At 39.3% G+C, this 25,216-nt stretch overlaps 1 pseudogene; it reads right to left on the bottom strand.

Moving 5' to 3' along the window:
* Positions 1–2,544: 2,544 nt before the first annotated feature.
* Positions 2,545–3,558, bottom strand: LOC100352664 (CMP-sialic acid transporter pseudogene; annotated as a pseudogene).
* Between the last annotated feature and the right edge of the window lie 21,658 nt (positions 3,559–25,216).

Here is a 25,216-nt window from a genome sequence, read left to right as displayed (position 1 = left end):
AGGACCACTCACCTACGACTGTAGTAAAAAAGGAAATAAACAATAGCCTTCTATCCCATTAAACCACTGAAATGTATTTGTGAGCTACTGACCATGTGCAGCCCATCCTGCCTGAAGCAGGTGCTGCAGACCACTATCCCTCCCTCAAGTTCTTCTCAGATTTTGCATCACAAAACTTTCTGGTTCTTCTACTGTCTTTGACATCCCTTCACGGTTTTCTCTGATTATGCCTCTTCAAATGCACAAGTGACCTAACTCTGGCCCCAGTTGGCCACAACTGCCAGAACTACGCCAATCCAAAGCCAGAAGCCAGGAACCAGGAGCTTCTTCCAGGTCTCCCACATGGATACAGGTAGGCCATCTTCTATTGCTTTCCCAGGCCATAGCAGAGAGCTGGATCAGAAGAGGAGCAGCCGGGACTAGAACCGGCGCCCATGGGGAATGCTGGCACTGCAAGCAGTGGCTTTACCCACCACAGCACAGCACAGATCCTGCCAGTTTTAACCCAGCACCATAGCTACTATTGATCCAGAAACTGGACACTGCTTCCCCTTTACCCTTTACCTCTGCCAGACCAAATTTTCTGCTTCCTGTGCTTCTTTGTCTAGCTAGTTCCCAATTCAAATTCTAAGCTAATGAATCTGACTGAGTAAGCTGAAGTTACAAGCTGACATCCTGTCAGAAAAGAAGGTCGGGTCTAAGTACTGGGCTGAATTGGGGAACCTCAATATTCATACATTCAAGTCCTCATTCCCAGTTCCTAATAATGTGACTACATTTCACTATTATATCGTTAAAGAAGTAAATACATTAGAAATAAGGAGGTCCCAAAATCCAGTGTGACTGGTGTCCTTATAAGAAGAGAGAATTTGGGAGTAGATGGGTTGAGAGGGAAGACCATGTGAGAAGACAACCTGCAGGAGTTCTTCTCCCAGGTGTTGTACAAATAATTTAACAAATACCTGGCTTTAGTGAATGCAAAGATGTTTCTAATCAGAATTACCTTTCAAAAGTGATTCTTACCTCAGACTGCAACCAGAATGCCACCATGGGGCGGGGGTGGCAGGAGGTCTGACATTGTGGCACTGACTTCCCTTATCACAGTCCCAGTTAGAGTCTGGCTGCTTCGCTTCTGATCCAGTTCCCTGCTCGTGTACCTGGGAAAGCAGTAGAAGATGGCCCAAGTGCTTGGGCACCTGCCGCCCACAGAATAGACTCTGATGGAGTTTCTGGCTCCAGCTTGGCCCGGCCCTGGCCATTGAGGCCCTTTGGAGAGAAAACCAGTGAACCCCACTTCCAAACATTCAAGTTTAATGGCTCTGGGACATAATTTATTATTTTTTAACAAATAAATGAATTTTATTGCTGAATTTCCCACTAACACTGAGAAATATTTTTTTAGGTTATTTTTATTTATTTTTTGACAGGCAGAGTGGACAGTGAGAGAGAGAGACAGAGAGAAAGGTCTTCCTTTTCTGTTGGTTTACTCCACAATGGCCGCTGCCGCCGGCACACCACACTGATCCGAAGCCAGGAGCCAGGTGCCTCTCCTGGTCTCCCATGGGGTGCAGGGCCCAAGGACTTGGGCCATCCTCCACTGCACTCCCGGGCCACAGCAGAGAGATGGCCTGGAAGAGGAGCAACCGGGAAAGAATCCGGCGCCCCGACCGGGACTAGAACCCGGGGTGCCAGCGCCACAGGCGGAGGATTAGCCTATTGATCCACGGTGCCGGCCAAGAAATATTTTTTTAAAAACACTGACATTACACAAATTATTTAGGAGTCCAACAGTTAACCATAGTTTATAATAAAAAAGTAGAAAAGTGATATTAGAAATTTTTTTGCAAAAAGTATAACTTCTAACAGCAAAGGACTATGAACCAATGAATGGCAGAAATATGGGCTAGAGAAGTACTCAGTCACCACCCAAAGATCGTAGTCTGAGCCATGAACCAGATTTCATTTGAGGATTTATACATTCTGTTTGCTTCTGAGCTAGTCTGTCCTGTTTTTGTCCTTCTCTTATAAGAAAAGAGGACTTTACTGTTGCTGGGACAAAGCACTATATGTGAATTTTGGAGAACGTGGAGGGATTGTCCTTCTCCCATGATACCTGAACAAGAGAATAGTTAGTATACTTTAACCTTAAAACCTTGTCCCGGACCTAGTTATTTGAATATTGTAGCCTCATAGATTTTCTTAAATGCTATGCCATCTCCATGTTTATGTACATTTTATAGATATGTAAATAAATAAAATAAGTATGTACATATGTATGTATAGACATAATAATAAAATTCCTTCATTTTAAAAAAATACAGCTTGACCGCATACAGACTCAGATTAAATTATTATAGAGATTCACTGAAATATATATCATACAATATCTTATATATATCATTATAGCAATTCACTGAAATAGCTTATTTCTGTATTCTTCTGCATGTGGCTAATATTTTTGTTGTTTTTATTTGTTTATTTATTCCTTCTGGGATTGACTTAAGGCTCTGATATGACGCAAATGTTCAGTCATCTCTCTTAGGGTCAAACCACACACCAAGGCTTCTCTTTTGAAGCTGTTTCTCCATGTTGGATGGATGTAGTATCTGGGCTAAGTGCTCTATAGAAATAGATGGAAATACACCAAAGAAGGCACTCCGAGGAAAGGCAAGTGTTGTCTGTCATCTGATCAGGGTCACTGAAGCAGTGGTGGGAAGCACAATGGCCTCTGCGGCAGTAAAGCCTGTCTTGACGTTGTCTGTGTACTTGACCACCACACACGTGAAAAGCCCCTGACCGTTGCTAGAAAGATGATAAACCAGACACATGCTGTGTGTAACCATAGAAAAATCCTTTTTCTTTCATTTCAGCTACATCTGACAAGTAGACACCGACTAATGTCACAACAATCCCTGATAGATATATTTGAATATTTCTCACTCAAAGGGAAGTGTCTGAAACCTTTAAAACTTTTTCAAAATACACTTCTGTAAATCCCGAACACAATTCAGCAACAGCTATGGCAGCAAACCCCAATAATGGATTCTGATCCTTTGCAACTTCTGTAGCTTGGGCTGGTTTCCACTGTACAAGTGTGACTCCATCACGTAGCATAAAAAGTGAAATCCATGTAACTTGCTGAGGGCCCTATTTAACATTAAAACAGTACATAAAGCAGTACAGGGAATCTTCAGTTGGTAGGTCACCTGGTATACTGCTGCATCCAGATTGCTAAGGGGCTGGGAAAGCCATGTTGTTCTGAGCAGCATACAATGGTGATGGCACACTTAACTTCATCAGTTCTTTGGGGATTCCCAAGACATTTTCACTTAGAGACGTCTTGAGTCTACGCAGACTATCAGTGTCTTTAGCTAAGAGTCCCATGCTTAGCAATAACTGCAACTTCTGTGACACACAGAGCTGTGGTTGAAAAGTAGCATTCTCTGTGTGTTGTCCTTGTGTATCTTAACCTGTAGCATTAAGCTGAGCCTCCGAGGTCATGACCATCAAACAGTGTAACTTGAATACTACACTGACATTTTCTCTTGGGGTAGCCATGGTTTAAATGTCATTTTTAAAAACATATTAAATAATGTTTATCCTTATTTTAGACTTATTTATTTATTTATATGAATGCAGAGAAACAGAGAGAGAAACAGAGATCTTCCATCCACTGATTCACTTCCCAAATAGTCACAATGGCAAGGACTGGGCCAGGCTGAATTCAGAAGCCAGGAGCTTCATCTGTGTCTCCCATGCGCATGACAAGGCTCCCCACATGTACTTGGGCCATCTTCTTCTGCTTTTCCTGGCACCTTAGCAGGGAGCTGGATCATAACTGGAAGAGCCTGTACATGAACAAGTACCCACATGGAATATCGGCATAACTTTGAGGGAATAAAACAGAGGACTAGCATTGGAACCTGGGAAAAGTAGTAGTAATATCCCTTCTAAATAGGAGGAGAGCTAGACCAAGTTCATGAATTAAAAATCATTTTCTGAATGACAGTGATTCTTTCCATAATGATCTACAGGTTCAAAACAACCCTAACCTAAAGCTGAAGAAAGTTGTTCATAAAACTTGACAAGCTCATTCTAAGATTTCTATAAAAATAGAAAAGGACTCAAGATAGTCAGGGAACTCATAAATGAGACAGGGAAAACACTCCCTTCCCTCACACACCTGAATTGATAAGCTGTGATAATTAAGATGGTACTGTGAGAGGTCAGTAAAGTTGGCAGATGGAACAGCAAAGTCAGTAAGAAACCTTTGAATAATGAAACACTAATACACAACAGAGGTGCATTGGTAAATAGGCAGGTATAAAACCCAGAAATTTTTATCTGTAAGCAAAAAATATTCAAAACATCCCTATGTCACACAATACACAAAAATCAACGCCAGATGCTGAAGACTATAAATGCCAGACGAATTTTAACAATTTTAGAAGAAATTATATGTATCATAATTAAGAAAAGATTTTTTAAATAAGGACTCTAAAAATGCTAATCGGTGGCCTGTATTTGGCCTAGCAGTTTGGGCACTGTTAAGATGCCCATTTCTACCAACAGGGTGCCTTGCCTGGGTTTGAGTACTGGCTCTCCTCTGGATGCTAACTTCTAGCTAATGTAGATACTGGGAGGCAGTAGGTTCTGGCTCACGCAGTTGGTTCCTCTAAGATTTCTCAAGTACCCTTGTCTTATGGTTGCAGAACTTGGATCATTGGCAAAGTCTTACAAAAGAAAAGAATTACCAAACCATCTTTCACAGTCCCAGTCGAAAAACACCAAACAAACTCTGGTGTGGATGCATGGTCGACTCAAGTCAATCCCTGTGTCAAGTGGAGGGAAATGATACAGGTTTCTTAGACAAACCTCTTGTCAAGACTCAAATGAAAGACACATTCCACTCTGAACCACTGTGATCCTGTTAGGAAGCAGGAAAGGGGAAAAGTATGCCTGGGAATTAACTAAACTATCCATTGCACCTAATTGGAAATTAATTAGATAACCATTATTTAAAATATCAAATTCAGGGGTGAGTGTTATCACATATCAAGTAAGCCATTGCCAGCATCCTATACAGGCACGGGATTGTGTCCCTGTTACTCCACTTCCAAACCAGCTCCCTGCTAATGGCCTGGGAAAAGAAGTGGGAAGTACCCCAAGAAGCCGGCAGCCTGCCTTTAGCCTGGAACACCAGCCCAAGCCATTGTGACCATCTGGAGGAGTGAACCAGCAGATGGAAGCTATCTCTTTGTCTCTCTCTTGCCCTCTGTGTGTGTGTTTGTGTGTGTGTGTCTCCCTCTCTCTGTGTATCTCTGACTTAAGTAAATAAATCTTTAAAAATAAAATATCAAAATAAAGACATTAGTGGCCGAAATTTTTCTTATACAGTATCATATATTCTTTATTCTTTTGTGGTATCCTCTCTTTTTTTAAGATTTTATTTATTTATTTGAAAGGTAGAGTTATGTACAGTGAAAGAAGGAGAGACAGAGAGAAAAGTCTTCTATCCACTGGTTCACTCCCCAAATGGCCACAACAGCTGGAGCTGTGCCGATCCAAAGCCAGGAACCAAGAGTTTCTTCTGGGTCTCCCATGTGGGTTCAGGGGCCCAAGTGCCTAGGCCATCTTCTACTGCTTCCCCACACCATAGCAGGGGAAGCTTAGCATAGCTCATCATCAAAAGATGAGCTGCCAGGACTAGAATCAGCGCCTGTATGGGCTGCTGGCACTGCAGGTGGAGGATTAACCTGCTGCACCATAGTGCCGGCCCCAGAGTCTCTTCTTTAGTAATATCGTATCTGTATTCCTAGCTCTCTCTATTTTAATTTAATATTCTGGGGAAGTGAATTTGAGCATCAGAGCCAGCATTTACACAGCAAAGTAATAATTATGCAATTTACTTTCACTAGCCAAATGCAATGGGAATCAAAAAGCCTCTCTTACTTAAGATACTTTAATAGTACTAATCTTTAAGCCATAAAATGCAGTACACAGTGTTTAAGGAGACAATTCATTAGCCTCACAGATGAGTTGGTAATGAAACCTCTGCAATCGAAAAGAAAATGAAGACCCTAACATATTTAGATGTTCAACTTCAGTGGGATTTCTCCATTCATGAATTGTTTTCCATTACTTGATCCTCCAGGCTTATGTTTCTTATCTGCTTTAAATCTTTAACAAATTATTGACTTGTACTTAATCAGCCACATTCATAAATGTCATCTCCATTAAACACAATGATCCATCGTTGGGTCATTAATGCAGCAATGCCACTGTAGGCACCTGCATGTTTCAGGGTTAATTTCTGTCCCTGGGACAGCATACAAAGACAGTATGCCACTTTTTAAGGGTCTATTGTTATTAAAATACACAGACATCAATAATAGGAAACAAATGCTGTTAAATTTGAAAGTCTCTTTGTGATCATTTCAGTGTTCCTCTTCTGTGTTCTAACAACACACTTCATAGTCAATGCATCAGACAGAATACCAGTACCCAAAGATGTCCACGTCCTAATCCTTGGAACCACTGAACACAGTACACCATGGGACAATGGGACTCTACAGCTGTGCTACACTTAAGGACCTTAGATGGGGTGATTATCCTGGATTAACCGGGTGGGCCCAATCTCCTCACATGGGTTTTTTAAGACACAGAATCTTGCCTGATTGTGATCAGAGGGTGGTTTCTAAAGCAGGATCAAAGAGATGAAGCATTTCTGCTTTGGAAATGGAGGAAGAAGCCCATGTGCAAAGAATGTGGGCAGCTTCTAAAGCTAGAAAAAGAAAGGAAACAGATTTTCCTCTGGAGCCTCCAGAAGGAAGGCAGCCCGACAGCACCTTGATTCCAGCCCAGTAAAACCACGTCAGACTCTCCAAATCACAAGAGAATAAAAAATTTGTATGTTTTCAAATCATTAAGAGTATGATGATTTGTCACTGCAGCAATAGACAACAAGTTGGCAAATATTGTGATATTTGAAGTACCTTCAAAATTCGAATGCATAAAAATATCCCATTTAAATGAGACTTTTTTGTGATATTTGGTTTATATTCCTTCTTCAAATTCTTGATCTTTTCAGTTAAAAAAGGATAGGCTTCCTTTTCTGTAGGATTCACCCACTTGTGAATATTCATTATTTCTCAATAAAATGAGGCTAGTTATAGTTAACTAACTTGGAAATGTTGTTTAATTATGGCACTTGAATCTGCCCTTTGATTGTAAATGTTGAGGTGTGGTTTCTGAGAGTAAAAGAAACTTCTAAAAGGCATCAGTCAGTCAGCAAGTGAAGATGAATCACGGTTCTGAGCTATACCCATCGCTGATTTTCCATATCATGGGTAAAAATACCCTAAAAAAGGAACTAAGTTACTGTGCAGAGTCTGCTCCTACCTCGTGATGCGAAGTGACACTGCGCACCAGGCTTGCCACTGACATGTGCTGCTTCCCCAGCAGAAACAGAGCAGGCTGCCCTTGGCCATAATCCCCAACTTGTGTCCCCAGTGATGCTGTTGTTGTCATGGGCTGCATCCCATCACCTTGGCTGCTGCTCGTTCCTACATTACCCACCCCTCCTGCAAGGCTTGCCCCAAGGTGACCTCCTTGACAAGTCTCACCATAGGCACACTGCATTTGCTATTTCCAAACTGTTAACCTTCCTATCTAGAAAGTGTAGGCAGTAGGGTGTCAGTGTCTTCGCATCTGCATAACTGGAGTCATGTTTCATATCATTGTTTTCAGGAGCCCATTCCGCACGGGGCAATGTGTAATTCCCAGGCCTACCCGACTGAAGGCAGCTTTTGTATATTAGATTCTGCAAGAGATGCTGTGGATCACGGCTTCCTCAGCATAGATTTTCATAAGCAAAACTACCAAGTCAAAGATTGCATATTTTAATAATATCCCCATCAAATGTGTATGTAAATTTCTGTTTTTAATCAAATCCTGAACAAAAGTGAGTACTTTTTTTTTTTCTTTTGTTAATTCGGTAGGTAAAGTATTACACGTCCTGGTAGAATAGATTTGCAACTCTTTGACACCTACCGAAGTTAAAAAAAAAAAAAAAACACTGCTTGATTTTCCTGGTTAGGAACTTCTCTATACTCACTGAAGGCATGTTGCTAAGTTAGAGCTGGAACAGCTGGGAGACGAAGTCTTGCAGGCCATCTTCTTACCCCTTCCCTCTCCAACAATCTGTCCCTCGATTTCCCGCTTCATGAAAGGACATCGGGCATTTTTGCATTTCTCCTCCTGTGAATTTTTATGTCATAATTCTAAATACAATTTTGGGGTAGTAGTCACCTAATCCAGTTATTTCCCCATGAAAATATCCTGTATTTTTTATTTGTGACTTTTCTAAATGTAGTAAAAAAGACATCTTTTTTTTAAAGAGGAACCAAATCTATCTTGTAAATGAGAACTAAGTTTATTTTACTAAACTGCTAGCTTAAGCATAATTACCTACACAAACAACAGAACTTCCAATCATTTCTTCATGAGTACATGTCACAAAGCTGGAAACCCTGAGATAGATGTGACCAATAGAATTATCTCTGTTCTGGTCAAGTTGGGTTTATTTTCTAATAGTTACATTCTGCTCCCTTCAGGTTCTACCATAGAGGAAGGGGGGAGAAGGATTGAACTTGGGAGGAGGCTTATCTTTCCAACCAGAGTTGGGTATAAAACACAGATTTTCCACTACTCAAAAACATGAAGCCCCTGAACTTTCCTGTAGAATAGTAACTGTTGGTGGATTCAGGATTCAGTCATCTGTTTGGGTTGCTATAACAAAATATCACAAAGTGAGTGGCTTAAGCAACAGACGTCTGTTTCTCACAGGTCTTAAGGCTGGAAATCCAAGATGAAGGTGCCAGCAGGGCTGGTTTCTGGTGAAGCCGTCCTGGCTTCCTGCTATCTGCCTCTCTCTGTGCATGTTCCTGCTGTCTGTTCCTCTGTATATATGAACACCTGTCCTACTGGATGAAGACCTCATCTTCAGGATCTAATTTAACATTAGTTATCGCCTTAAAGTCTGTCTTTCCAAATACAGTCACACTGGGGATTAAAGCTTCCACATAGGAATTTTAAAAATATACCAATCAGTCCACCACATGGGAACTCAACTTTTACTGCTTACTCACATCTCGTACTATGCAGGTTCATGCTACCATAGTAGCAAAATATACAAAGTGATACAAAGAGGAATTCCATAATCCCAATGATAGTGATCTTTCCGGCTTTCAATGGGACATGGGTAATTCCAGACTGAGAAGTAAATCAATGGAATAAATAATATATCATTCCAGATTGAGCTATAAATTATTGGAATAAAATAGTTTGTATTTGATAAATTGAAGCATGTATGCAAAATATTAAGCAAAATTACAATTATTATTTTTGAAAAATCACTTTTGTGATGAACATTTGGCAAAACAGTTGAGACACCACTTGAGGTGCTTACATCCCATTTCAGAGTGCCTGGTTTGAGTCCTGACTCTGCTTCCAACTCCAGCTTCCCACCAAGGTGTGCTCTGAGGGGCAACAGGTAATGGCTTGCGTACTCATCCCTTTCATTCATGTTGGAGACTCAGATGGGGTGTGAGTCTCCTAGTTTCAGCCTGGCCAGTCCCAGCTACATTTGGGGTATGAACTAGCAGATGGAAGATTCTCCCTCCCTCTCCCTCTCTCTCATCGCCCTGCCTTTCAAATAAATGCAATTAATATTTTTTTTTAGAAAAATCACTTTTATATCCCAAACCCAAGTATTTCAACATTAAGACTATAAACTGAAAATAGCTTAAAAGACTGGTCCTGTGTTAACATTTGATGAATTGAGAAAATCAACCATCAGAAAACATTCCACCCAGGAGTTTTCCCTTTAATTGTTTTGACATTTGTAAAAGTCCCCTCCTTCCTCCTTTTTTCTATTAATGAGTTAGGGGCTTTCCAGCTGCAAGGCAGCTTTGAAGTAACCTATCTTCCTAGGACTTGTAATGTCCTCTAGAGTGATCTCCCTAAATCCTCTTAGAGAATATGGTGCTCAAAGCTTTTGTTCTATATAATGGCTCCCAGATGGGAAGAATAGCTCAGCACCAAGTAACATGGCCTATGCTTAAAGCCCAGCCCTGCAGTCAGGCACCATTAGGTATTGCAGGATGGTGGGGTGAGAGGAGAGAGCCCCCATCTGCAGAAGGAGTGGTTCTCACCAGCACAATGCCCACCACAACACATTCCAGAAAATGAGCAAACAGAAAAAAGAAAGAGTCCTGAGAGCTGACTAGGTATGCATGCATGCATGCATGCGAATAGGTATGTGTGTGTCACAGACACCCTCAAGAGTTGCATATTTTTTATATATGTATCTTTATATTTTCTGTTTCAATATCATTTACCATCTCCCAGGCATCTGTAAATGTTGAGTACTCTTCTTACGGTACCACTTAAGATAAAAAAAAATAGTATTTCAAAAGCACTATACACTTTTAACAAAAGCCATAGATTATACCTTTGTTTATGAACTTTTAAGTTCTCTAGACAATTCCAGAATCTTTGAGTTGTGGCCTTCAATGTGACTTTGGCTACATCAGAAAGAAAACTGAGTCATTACATATTTGCCTGAGAAGGCCGATTCGTACAGTTTCCAGGAGTGTTCCTAATCTGATACAATGTTAGTGATACAGATTCCTGCATGATTTGTTCTCTGAGGGTAAAGCAAAACTTTTTGTGCCCTTTTGAAATGCTATTAGAGAGCAAAATAAAACACCTTATAATCCTAATTGGAAATGCCAAAGATTTGATTAGATTTCTAAATCCAGATGCTGTTTTCCATGATTAGGAATGTGTGGTGTTACCACTAATGCCATACAGAATTGATCTACTTGGAGAGACCCTGGGGCCATTATATGTAAAACAGAAGGGAGCCAGATCTCCAGGGTACACCATTTTGGGTGCCAAGTTTTTCCCTGTGGTGTAGGGGATCTTCCTTCGGAACAAATTCTGTTCGAGCTGAGCCTCCTTTAAATTTAGCTTTTCAGACATCATTGCATTTAGCAAAATGAGATTTTGGCTGGATGTCACCTTGAGCAGACTCAGCTTACAGCCTGAGAATCTTCTAGAATACCACTATTTACACTGCTGAGATTTTTTTGAAGAGAGAACACATCAACCCTGGAAACTGGTCGAACTTTTATTTGGCTGCTCCTGAGAACTGCTTCTCTTTCATTTATGGAATACCAGAGATATGAATGGGCCCTCCTTTGCTTGGCTGTCATGTAACCTAAAATACGGTGTTAAGAAAACAGATGAATGACGGAAAAACAGATCATAGATGACTCTGAGGCAGTAAAATTATTCTTAAAGTGCCTCAGTAGTGCGCATGTATAATTGTACCTTCATCAAACTCTATAAGGATATACAACATCAAAAATGAACTCTAATGCAAGTGATGGACCTTGATATTAGTTATGTGTTCGTCAAAGTTCATCCACTGAAACAAAAATATACTACTATGGTACAGGATGTTGATAGAGGGGAGGCTGTGTGCTTGTAGAGGCAGAGGGTTTATGGGAACTCTGAATTTTTATTCAGTTTTTTTTTTTTTTTTTTTTTGACAGGCAGAGTGGACAGTGAGAGAGAGAGACAGAGAGAAAGGTCTTCCTTTGCCGTTGGATCACCCTCCAATGGCCGCCGCTGCAGCCGGCACACCGCGCTGATCCGTTGGCAGGAGCCAGGATCCAGGTGCTTTTCCTGGTCTCCCATGGGGTGCAGGGCCCAAGCACCTGGGCCATCCTCCACTGCACTCCCTGGCCATAGCAGAGAGCTGGCCTGGAAGAGGGGCAACCGGGACAGAATCCGGCGCCCCAACCGGGACTAGAACCCGGTGTGCCGGCGCCACTTTATTCAGTTTTTATGTAAAGCTAAAACTGCACTAAAATATAATTTTTAAAGCAGATATTTGTTCTTTGTTTATGGTTCTTGGCACTTAGCTCTTAAACCCTTAAAATTTCCTGAATGATAAGACCTTTCATTATTCAAAAGGAGCAGCAAGAATATATAATAACTTAATAAATACAGATACACAACAACAGAGCACCTAAATATATAAGGCAAATATTCATAGATCTGAAGTGAGATATGGACTACAATACAATAATAGTAAGAAACTTCAACAATCAACTTTCAGCAATGGACAGATCTCCAGACATAAAATTTATGAGAAAACAACAGACTTAAATAAAACTCTACAGTAATGGATTTAACAGATATAAATGAAGCAGTCTATCCAACAGCTTTAGATTTCACAATTTTTCTCAAAATCTCATAGAACATTCAGTAAAATAGATTATATGTTATATCAGAAAACAAGTCTTAACAGATTTAAGAAGATTGAGTTCATATGATATATCTTTTCTGAACACAATAATATAAATTCAGTCAATAACATGAGCAACTTTGGGAAATCCACAAATTTGTGAAAATTAAACAACATACTCCTAAGCAACCAATGTGTTAATTAAAAATTGGAATGAAAATTGAAAATACCTTGAAACAAGTAAACATGGAAACACAACATAGCAAAAGTTATGAGATGCAGCGAAAGTAGTTCTAAGTGACAAAATTATACATAAAACATCAACATTAAAAACAAAGATCTTAAATAAATAGCCTAACACTACATTTCCAGTAACTAAAAAACTAAAACAAACTAAGCCCAAAGTTAGCAGAAGGAAGTAAATAAATATCAGAACAGAAATAAGTGAAATAGAGACAAGAAAAGAGCAACAAAACTAGGGTCTGGGATTTTTGAAAAGATAAACAAAATCAACAAACTTTTACCTAGACTAACAAAAAAAAGATTAGAATAAATGACAAATAAAAAGGATTTATTGCAGCTGAAAAAAAAAAACAGAAATACAAAGGATCCTAATTTACTTATGAATAATTATACACCAACAAACTGAAGAACCTAAAAGAAATGAATAAATTCCTAGATGTGTACAACTTATACAGATTGCGTTGTGAAAATAGAGTAAAACAACAAGCAAGGAAACTGAACCAGGAGTAAAATTTGTCCCATTGGGAAAAGCCCAGGTGGTAGGATTTCAGGCTCGCTGTTAAGACAGCCATGTCCTTTATCAGAATTAGATTCAGTACCCGCATCTGGCTTCTGACTTGGTTGCCCTACTAATGTAAGCCCTGAGAAGGGCCATTTCTTGCCTTACAGGTACTTGAGTTGTGAACCAGCAGATAGAAATTCTCCCTGTCTATATCTCAGTTTCTCTCTCTGTGTGTATGTGTGTGTGTGTGTTTGTCTCCTTCAAAATAAATAAACAGAATTTTTAAAAGAAAGCCCCAAACCTGATAGCTACAGTGATGAATTCTGTAATTTTAAGAGACAATGCCAACACTTCTCAAACTCTCTCAAAAAAATTGAGGTATAGAGTATACTTCCAAACTTTTATAAGTCCAGCATTATTCTGATATTGCAATGAGAGAGACAGAGACAGAGATACTGACTACATGGCAATATTCCTGGTAAACATAAACGTGAAAATCCTCAACAAACTGAGAAAATCAAATTCAGAAGCACACTAAGAAAATTGCTACAATCAAGTGGGATTCATCCCTATGATGCAGAAAAGATTCAAATATGAAAATCTAAAAATATGATACATCACATTACCAGAATAAAAGATGAATGCATATGTCATTTCAATAGTTGCAAAAAGTTCAACATGGATGACCAGTTATTCCACTTCTATCCATCACAGTACTGTAAGTCTCAATCAGAGCAATTAAACTTTAGGGAAAAAATAAACGGTATCCAAGTTAGAAAGGAAGAAATTAAAATATTGCTATTTGCAAGTGGTACATTGTCAATAGAAAACTCTGAAGATAATACAACAAAGCCTGTTAGAACTAAGAAAGGTGTTCAAACAACTGCAAGATTAAAATAAATATAGAAAAATTGGAAGTTTTGGGAGGCCAGCATTATGGTGTAGCTACTTAAATGGCCACCTGAGAGGCCAGCATCCCACATGATGGCCAGATAGAGTCTTAGATTGCTCAGTTGCTGATTAAGCTCCCTACTAATATGTCTGGAAAAGCAACAGAAGATGACTCAAGTGCCTTAGCACCCAAACCCACATGGGAGACCCAGATGTTGTTCCAGTTTCCTGGCTTCGACCTGGTCTGACACCATCTGTTGTGGCCATTTTGGGGGATTGAACCAGCAGATAAAAGAGCTGTCTGCCTTGTTTGTCTCTCAATCTCTACATAATTCTGTGTTTCAAATAGATAAATAAACATTCAAAAAATTCTAGGGTTGGGTATATATCTTAGCAATTAAGATGCTTACTGCCCACATGACCAGCTGTGGATTCTGATTCTTGCTTCCTGCTAATGCAGACCCTTGGAAGCAAAGGTGATGGCTCAAGTGATTGGGTTCTTGCCATTCACATGAGAAACTAGGACTCAATTCCTGGCACCTAATTATCAGGGAAATACAAATTAAAACCACATGTCATCACTCACAACTGTCAGAATGAGTCTTAACAAAAAGATAAAAGATTAGTGTTGGTGAAGATGTGGATGAAAGAGACCTTGCACACTTTCCTGTGGGCAGGAATGTACGTTGGTACAGCCATAATGGAAAATTGCATGGAGATTCCTAAAAAAATTAAATATGAATTTGCTATACAATAAGGCAATCTTAGCATTGGGTATACATCCGAAAGAAATTAAATCAATATGCTCATCAGAACTTTCCACTGTAATGTTTGTTGCAGCATCTTTCTTTTTTTTAAACTTTTATTTAATAAATATAAATTTCCAAAGTACAGCTTTTGGATTACAGTGGCTTTTTCTCCCCTATAACTTCCCTCCCACTCGCACCCTTCCCATCTCCCGCTCCCTCTCCCATTCCATTCACATAAAGATTCATTTTCAATTCTCTTTATATACAGAAGATCAATTTAGTATATACCAAGTAAAGATTTCAACAGTTTGCACCCATACAGAAACACAAAGTATAAAGAACTGTTGGAGTACTAGTTATAGCATTAATTCACATTGTACAACACATTAAGGACAGAGATCCTACATGAGGAGTAAGTGCAGTGACTCCTGTTGTTGACTTAACAATTTGACACTCTTGTTTATGGCATCAGTAATCACCCAAGGCTCTTGTCATGAGCTGCCAAGGCTATGGAAGACTTTTGAGTTCACCGACTCTGATCATATTTAGACAAGGTCATAGTCAAAGTGGAAGTTCTCTCCTCCCTTCAGAGAAAGGTACCTCTTCTTTGATGGCTCGTTCTTTCCACTGGGATCTCACTCGCAGAGATCTTTCATTTAGTTTTTTTTTTTTTTTCCCCAGAGTGTCTTGGCTTTCCATGCCTGAAAAACTCTCATGGGCTCTTCAGCCAGATCCACATGCCTTAAGGGCTGATTCTGAGGCCAGAGTGCTGTTTAGGACATTTTGCAGCATCTTTCATAATGGCTCAAATATGGAATCAACTTGAACGTTCATTGGTGAATGAATGGATTAAAAAAAGTGGTATACACAATGAAATACAGTTCTGAAGGAGAAGAAGAAAACAGAAGAAGAAGGAGGAGGAGGAGGAGGTGGGGGGGAGGAGGAGGAATAAGATCCTTTCATTAATAATAACATGAGTGAAATCAGGGGACTGGGGATCATGTTAAGTGAAATAAAAGAGGTCCTCCAAAAATTCATGGAAAATGTATATTATGGAAAAAATGTTCATAGGTTGCAAAAATTTTATGTCAAAAATTTGGGCACAACATTTAATTCCATTTTTTCCATGAACTTTTTGAAGCATGTTCATAAGCCAGGCATGGAAGGACTAATACAGATGATCTCAATCTTATGTGGAATCTAAAAGAGTTGACCTTGAAGAAGTAGAGATTAGATAGTTGATGGGCCAAGCATGTCTAGGTTGAGCAAAGGATGTGAAATTTTAAATAGGAGAAATAAGTTCAAGAAATCTATTGTATAACAAGGTGTTGATAGTTAATACTAACATATCACATTCTTTAAAACTTATAGTCTTGCTAACAAAGTAGCTATTAAATTTTCTCAATAGAAAAAAGATAACTTTGTGAGATAGTGCATATGTTAATTAGATTTATTCATTCCAAAATGTATTTGTATTTCAAGACATCATGTTGTACACAATAAATACACACAATTTTGTCTGTTGAATGAAAAAATAAATTAACAAGAGAGATTCCCCTTTGTTCTTTTGTCAGATCTGAGTTTAGTCTAATGAGATAGCTTAGAGTGAGGCTCCTAGGTATCCTCTGTATGGGGCAGAAAAAAAAATAAATTGAAAGTGGAAATTTCAGCCCAACTCACCAATCTAATGCAGGAAGTAGGCTAAAGATTGAGTTATAAAATATCCTAAAAATTAGATTCAAAATCTCCCAGTTTGTTAGTGAGGACATCTCCAGAACCTGGGATGGCAGAGTATCCAAAGACATGTAGAAGCTCTACATCATACTCTCCCCAACTACCTTGCCTTATGCATATCTTCTACTTGTCTTTTCCTGAATTGTATCTTTTCTAATAAACCAGTAAATTTCAGGAAAGTGTTGTCCCAGGTTCAGTGAACTATTTTCGCAAATTATCAAGCCTCTGGATATGGTTGTATAAACCCCTAACTTACAGTCAGTTGGTCAGAGTATGGGAGGCTAGGGATTTCTGACCAGTGTCTAAAATAAGGTATACTTGTAGGGTTGAGTCTTTTAACATGTGGGGTCTGATGCTAATTCCAGGTATAGCGTTTCACATTGAATTGAATTATAGCACATTCAGCTTACTCCAGAGTGTTTAAGAATCTCACAACAAGTAAATACAATTGATAAATTCTTAGAGTAAAATTTGACATATTCACTAAATACAATATTAATTTTACTACATTCAACTTTACTGCTTCAAAGTTATACAAAGAGGAAAGATTTTTCATCTTCTATGACCACTCTTAAATCCAGAAGAACAAATCGCTGGCTACAATGGCAATATTTATCTGAAATGCAGCTAAGCAAATATGCTATCTTTATGGAGTACCAAGAAGCCTTGCTCAGGTATTCACTTTCAAAGACTACACATAGAATGCACAGTAGTATTGATGGTGACTAAAGAATACGCTGACCATACTACAAACATTATCCACTATTTTCCACAGCAGTAGCTCACTACTAGTCATACTTCAGATATGTATTGTACTGTTCATTTTTAAGAATTCTATGTTCATCATTTAATTTAATTTCATTTATTTACAATAAGCATTTCTCCTACATTTTTTGGATGTCATCACCTAAATTCAGAATTCTAGGTGGGACTCAAAAAGATATTCATTGCTCTTTCATATATGTTGCTCTCTGGGTAGCACATATACATAAATGAACAAGCTGGGTGGTCCCACTCATTCCTCTGATTTTCTGCTGTGCCTTTGCAAAACTGAAATTGCAATTTAAGAGGCATTTTTACACAGCTTCAGAACAGTACCACAGAATATATTTCAAGCTCTATTTGCTCCTATATTTTCATTTCAAAGTGGAAGGCAAACATTCCCTTATATTCCCTCTACTTATGACCCCAAAATTATATTCAAAAGGGCCTTGCAGATAACCAATGATGAAAGCCATTATATTATTGCAGGTGGTTAAGGTAAAGAACAAAAGAAGTGCTCTTGATGATTCTGAAAATTACAAAAAGGGGGGTGGGGTGGGATGGGGAGTGGGAGGGTCATTCTTAGATTGTAGGGAATAAAATATGCTTCTAGCACCAACTCAGCAAAAATGAAACCTAATTAAAATGAGAATTTTTTTCACATTCAAAAAAATTATGACTACATTCCTTCTTCACAATGCATGGAGCCAGCAGTAATAGCCCGGTGCTTGAGGTGAGGCAAACATTGACAGAGGACACCACCACACTGTGGAATCTATGCCAGTTAATGTACATGACGAGGTGTCATCAACTGAAGCACAAATTTCACTCCTGTAAATTTTTGTTCACCCTTACCAAACAGGGTGTCCGTCAAAGGGTATCCAAGATCTTGAGCCAGTAACAGAGTTCCCTCTACTAACAACTCTGCTCTCTGGGCTTCCCAAGAACTTACATACCTTACAACCCATCGGACAAATTGAAGAAGGAAATTATATGCATTAGTTATGTAAATCTTTTCAAATCATTCGTAATATATGTACTGAAAAAAGCATTGTTATTTTAGTCATGACTATATTTTTAAGTGCCCAACAAAGTAATCAAGCCCATTAACCCTCCGTATTGAGACACATGCTGCATCTGAAAAGCCATGGAGACGCTGCGGCAGCTTAAAGAAAACGATTCTAATGTTAAGATTAACTCTTGCCCCAAGCCAGTGCTGGTGTCACTAAGCTGAGCAACAGAAATATTTAGTACCTGGATTCATTCAGAGTTCAAATCTCAGTTCTGCCACCTTTAGTACCAAATACTTAATCAATAATATAGTGAATATCATTTGGGTAATGAAATAACAGTAGCTTATAAAGCACCAACCAATGGATTGATATTAATACCAAGGAGGGAAAAAGAATGTGGGTTCCTCCAATTGTGCTCAGGAAAAGGCCAGCAGATTAACTATGAAAGATGTGGCAAAAAGGGTGATGTGGAGCACACTCATTTGCTCATGCAAACATCAAATATTTATCAAGTGCCTACTATGTGCCAGGTTCTGTGCTGGGACAGGAATGCACACAATAAGCAGAACAGAATCCTGCCTTCAAGATGCTCACCACCTAATAAAACATTTAATATCAGAAGGAAGGCATTTTCAGGTTTTCTTTTATGTGGTGTTAATGTGCTGTCTGCTCAAAGACTTGGAAAATGCTGGGTTAAAATTAAAGTTTCCTTCTGTGCCAGGCACTGTTGTAAGCATTTTGCAGATATTAACTCTTAATTCATTAGACCACCCAGTGAGGCAGTTGTTTTTATTAAACCTCATTTTTACACACAAGTAGACACAGAGTGGTTAGACAGCTTGCTCAAGGTCACACTGCACAGGTTTTCAATAGTTCACAAGTTGAATTTCTTAGAACAGAATATGATTGTTTCCCAACTTTTGGGACTATGAGAACTACTTTTTTTCCCTCTTACAGAGAATTTCATGAGATCAATATTTTAAAGGAAATGCCTATGGAAATGTTATGAACCGTTAAAGGGAAAGAATAAACCTTTACTTCCAATTTCACCTTACCGTATACAATCAGCATTAAATATTTCACTTCTTCCCTTCATTTTGAGAAAGTCAAAGTCCCAAGATGCGATTCTTATTTTCTAGCCTTTGTTCTCAGGTGTTCAGCCATACTTGCAACAAATTTGGGAATACAATTTATAGATGGACAGCACCGTAGAACAGAACAGAAGCCAAGGCTGGCATTTCAACACACCTCGTATTGACAGCAGTATGGAGATTGGAATCATTGTGCAGCCATAAGTTAGAGGATAAAAAGAAACCTGACAAGTTTTTTTCATAACAAGATCAAAGTGATTATGACAGATTGTTAAAACACAGCCTGAGTTTTCAAGTTGCTAATTTGTCTTCTTGCTGCTTCTCAGAGAAGCAGCTTATGAAGGGCCCTTTCATTACAGAAGTTTAACAAGTGGCAGAGGATGCCCTTCATAGCGGAATGGTTTGACTCCTTGAGGAAATAGAGCTTTTATCTATTTGCAAATGATCAGGTCCAAAGGGGGAAAGGAGCCTGAGATTTTAGCAACATAATCACAGATCCATTGTAAATTTCTTAAAAGTAAAGTAGAACGTAACATCGGCAGTTATGTATCACCTATCCTCAGCACTGGAACCCAGCAACTAATGCTTACTTTTCAAAATTCATTATTTCAGCAAATAGAAGTATCCTAAAAAAATCAGTGACAGGGGCCGGCGCTGTGGTGCAGCGCCAGCATCCCATTGTGGATGCCGGTTCTAGTCCAGGCTGCCCCTCTTCCCATCCATCTCTCTACTATGGCCTGGGAAAGCAGCAGAAGATTGCCCAAGTCCTTGGGCCCCTGCACCTGCATGGGAGACCTGGAAGAAGCTCCTGGCTCCTGACTTTGGATTGGCTCAGCTCCAGTAGTTGCAGCCTTTTGGAAAATGAACCAGCAGATGGAAGACTTTTCCTCTCTGTCTATCCCTCTCACTGCTGTAACACTACCTCTCAAATATTGACTAAAATCTTTTTAAAAGATCAGTGACAAATTGTTCAAATTGCTCATTCCATTGGTCACACTAAAGCCTCTCCTTTTTTTTGTATAAGATCCTACCATTATAGTGTACTATGATGAATACAGTCCTTTTTCTGTGTAGAAATTTAATAAAGGTCAAATTTGAGAATTTTTTTAAAGTATTTCAAATGCAGTATGTATCTTCAAACAAGAATTATGGACGACAATAATTTTAGTACTCAGAAATTCCTGTATTGTTTACAAAATACAGAGGTGAGGAGGGTAGGAAGGTTGATGGTAGGTGGGTGAGAGGCCTTCTGTCTGAGACCCCCATTCTCTCAAGGGAAAACAAGGCAAGGTCATCAGCAGGTAGGGCAGAGGACAAGAGAAAGAGTGGCAGGTACCTGTTGAAGGTTTGCAGCCAGAAATTTAAAGTAAGACTATTCAGTAATCGTGCATGTTTTTCTTTGGGAGCTTTTGACTGAGCTACAAGCGTAGAGCACAGAAGAGGCTTTCGCTGTTGTTGTTTGTAACCAGAGTAGGGATTTTTTTCGTGACATCAACATGAGAGAAAAAAGACCAGGGAATTATATGTGCAAAGAAATGTTGCAATTAGAGACAATAGAATCTGATCTAGGTAAGACAAAACCAAATCAAACCAAACCAAACCAGGGAGAACACAAGATAGGATGACTAGGAGGGAGATGTGGTAGGTTCAGTGGACAGTAGGTCTTATGAGGTCTTTGGTGTCAACATAAGAGTAAATGACTTAGGAGGGTGAAGGATTAGACCACTGACCTTTTGCATAAATTATCCCAGTTTCTCCCATAATACCAAAAGAGAAATTTTATTGCCGATTCACTGACTAGAAAAATGGAGCTCAGTGAATTCCAAAGTCTTGTCTAAAATAAAACTAAACAGCAATGGAAGACCAGATTATGACCCAGTCTTTGAACTGCAAACCTGACTGCTCTACCCAAAAGTAAGTATAATTCTCTAAGATATTACACATTTCCATTACCCACTTCATTCATTACCTTCAAAAGAATAAAGCTTTTCTCAGGGAAAAGTGCCACAATAATAAAATTTGATCTCTGAATATTTCCCACACAACTTGGATTCATAAAATTGTGGGCCCACAATATTTAAAAGCACTTTTCAAAGAATCCTCAGAATGAATGTGTCCAATTTATCTCCTGCCTCTGTATGAGAATACAGCAGACCAGAACTGATACAGAACTGCCTATTGGAACTTTGGACTGGGAAAGGCATTTAGTTAAGCTGCTAGTCTAGAACCCGCATCCCGTGTCAGAGTCCCTGGATCCAACAACTCGCCCTGGCTCCTGATGCTAACTTCCCGCCAATGCAGACTCTGGGAAGATGCAGCTGATGGCTCAAGTAATTGAGGTCCTGCCACCCATGTGGAAGAGTGGAAGACCTGGATGGAATTCCTGGCTTCCAGCTTCAGCCCAGATTTTTTTTTTTTTTTTTTTTTTTTTTTTTTTTTTTTTTTGGACAGGCAGAGTGGATAGTGAGAGAGAGAGAGAGACAGAGAGAAAGGTCTTCCTTTGCCATTGGTTCACCCTCCAATGGCCGCCGCGGCCAGTGTTCTGCGGCCGGCACACCGCGCTGATCCGATGGCAGGAGCCAGGCTCCAGGTGCTACTCCTGGTCTCCCATGGGGTGCAGGGCCCAAGCACTTGGGCCATCCTCCACTGCACTCCCTGGCCACAGCAGAGAGCTGGCCTGGAAGAGGAGCAACCAGGACAGAATCCAGCACCCCGACCGGGACTAGAACCCGGTGTGCCGGCGCCGCTAGGTGGAGGATTAGCCTAGTGAGCCGCGGCGCCGGCCCAGCCCAGCTATTAATAGGAGGCATTTGGAAAATGAGCAGTGGATAAGAACTCTCTCTCCCCTCTTGAAAAAAAAAAAGTAGATAATATAATCTATATATAAATATATAATGGCAAAAACAGCTCATGATCATTAGGAATTACAATCTTCCCCACTCATTGTGACTCTCAGTTTAAAGGCCTACATTAAAATGGCTGCTTCTCCTTAAAGTTACTGGGGGTCCTTGAGAATGCAAGTGAGAGTCCTGATCAGAAACATATGCATTATTCTCATCCATCCTAAGGAAGGATATCCACATCACAGACAAAATTTTACTAAAGGAAAATAAGGCCTTTTTTCTTTAACATCTTAGGGAAGCAAGAAAATTTCAGGGAAACAATTCTATTTCATTTCTATATAGATCACAAATTTATCCAAGTAGACAGATATTGGAAGGTAAATATCACAACACATAGAACATGCAAATAAGCCAGCAAGCTTTATCATGCATTCAATTCTGTGAGTTTATGGGTACAGAGATTTATTTATTTATTTATTCTCTGCTTTGTCTTGTAAAAGATACAAGCTGTGAAAATTCCACCTATAAAATATGGGAAAATACAGTGAAGAATGCAAATGCAAAATCAGGAAAAATGTCTATAAGAGAAGACAATATAGATAAGTGAGGAAAAAGCAAGTACAAATGTACAGGCTAAGAGATTCTTCCTCACTGTGAAAATTGATCTAAAAACGTGATTGCACTAGGCCAGTACTGTGGCATAGACTGCTTGCAGTGCTGGCATCTCAAATGGGCACCAGTTCTAGTCCCAGCAGCTCTACTTCCAATCCAGCTCTCTGTCTTCTATGGCCTGGGAAAGCAGGAGAAGACGGCCTAAGTCCTTGGGACCCTGCACTGGCATGGGAAGACCTGGAGGAAACTCCTGGCACCTGGCTTCAGATCGATGCAGCTCCAGTCACTGTGGCCATCTGGGGAGTGAACCAGTGGATGGAAGACCTCTCTCTCTGCCTCTCCTTCTCTCTCTGTGTAACTCTGACTTTCAAATAAATAAATAAATCTTTTTTAAATATGTGATTTCACATTCCTGTAGTCAGTGTAGGGAGTAGGAAGGTCAGTTAAGTCAAATTATTTGTCTAATAATCAATATTTATTTAAATCAGAATTCTCATATCCATGAAATCAGAATTCTTCCACTCAGGGTTCTTTATTTCCTTTCTCACAGCACAGGTGCAAATGCCAGCTCAACTACACCTGATCTCTAGTCTGACCTCACCAGAGGACCAGTGCTACCCTCAAAGGAAGCCCAGGACAGTTAGGTGCCTTGGAGGTATTCTGTCCAGTTGATCTATAATTTCTGGGTTTTTTAAAGCTGTTGTTATCAATGTTGGTAGTTATTTGGTTTTTACATCACCTTTCCCAATATCTGCATCTTCTGGTTTGAGGATGGTCCTTCTGTTTTATATGTGTCCTTAGGTTATCCACTGATGTCCCATTTGGGGTCCATATGTGTTCACTGTCATTTTCTTTGGTCTGCTGGGTAATGACCCAGTGCTGTTGATGGTTCAAAGTCTTCTCTCCCAAACTACATGACTTAAACTGAGTGGATTCCAAATATATCCTCACATTAAATTTCAAAACCAGTGACAATGCACAAAAGACAAAATAAATATGTCAAAAAGCCTTGGTCAATCAGGAAAAGAGATCAACAGAAATGAGTAAAAACAGGATAAGTAGACTGAGGCAATGCCTGTGTCATTTTTCCCTCCTAAATCAAAGGCCATGAATCGCCAATATCTCATTACATATATTGATCTCATTGGTGTATTCTGTAACATGGTCCTAAAGTGTATGGGGGCAGGTAGAAAACATTTGCAATCAAATTTGGCACATGGCCCAGCAAAACATTCAGTGCATACGTGCAATGTTACTGATGATAACTTAAGAAATATTGAAGAATCAGGAAACCTTCCAGTAGGAAGCAAAAATGATAACTATTAACACTCTAAAAGCTAACTACACTTAAGGTTCATAGAACTAGACTATTTAGCCTGCAGAAGAGGCAGTTATAATAGTAAATCCATGCTTACATGGTATCTGTTATAAAGAAGATAATAAGAGACGATTCTTCACCTCAGTTGATTGCTGAGCAGGAAGGAAAGAACCTGCGCATCAGGTCAGGGGTTTCAGCTCTGTGTAACACAATTTTTCCTTTTAAAACAAAGTTTTAATAATTAAATTTGAGTTTATAGATAAGAGATTGCAATTTTTATTTTGGATTTTTTAAAACAGGATTGTAGACTTCTATCTCCTAAATATCTTCTTTTTAAAATAAAGAGCTTTGCTGTTCACTAGCTACAATAATTTTCAGACTTTTTGCATTTCATTTATATATATATATATGTGTATATATATGTATATACATAAATACACTTAATATCAGACACCTGGCTAGGAAGCTATAGGCCCTTGGTGTATTTGATTTCTTGTCTGGAAATGGTCGTTTGAAGTGCCCAGCCCCAGCATTTTACCACTAGAACACTTTGCAATGCTCATTTTCAGCGGTCTGTTCAAATCCCCTGGATTATCTGTTTTAAAGTCATAAATGTGCTAGCACCCATAAACTGAACCTCCTATGAACCCGTGTTATTATTTAAGGTTGTTATAGATGGATTTGGTTACTAATTTTTAATGGAGTCAGGGTACACTGCCACAGAGTATAAACAATCTCTGCTGGTGCATAAATCACCCTTCCTCTCTCCCATAGAGTAGCCCTTAGAACAGCTGGCAAGTGAGGATGGCTGTTTACTTAAGACTTTGGTCTAAAGTAGATAAGAATTGTCAGGCTGAGGAAACACACATCCACACACACACAAGTGTTATATCTGGAAACAGCATAGATATAATGCATATGATCTCCATGATTTAGGCTTCATTTCAGTATTTGAGAATATAAACAGGTCCATTTGGCTGGATTTTGCTTTGCTCAATTAAAGCTGAATTTATGTAGCACACCAAGCATCGGTATTGACATTTGGTGGCATTCAAGATGTTATTTACACTCAGTATACTGAACGTCCATGCGATTGTTTGCATTAGGTTCAAGCCTCCAGCTCCCTGTTTGTTGAGGTT

Source organism: Oryctolagus cuniculus, chromosome 3, assembly GCF_051225735.1.
Source record: "Oryctolagus cuniculus isolate XC-2025 breed Fujian yellow rabbit chromosome 3, ASM5122573v1, whole genome shotgun sequence".
Taxonomy (NCBI): domain Eukaryota; kingdom Metazoa; phylum Chordata; class Mammalia; order Lagomorpha; family Leporidae; genus Oryctolagus; species Oryctolagus cuniculus.
This window is presented reverse-complemented; position numbering and strand designations above follow the sequence as displayed.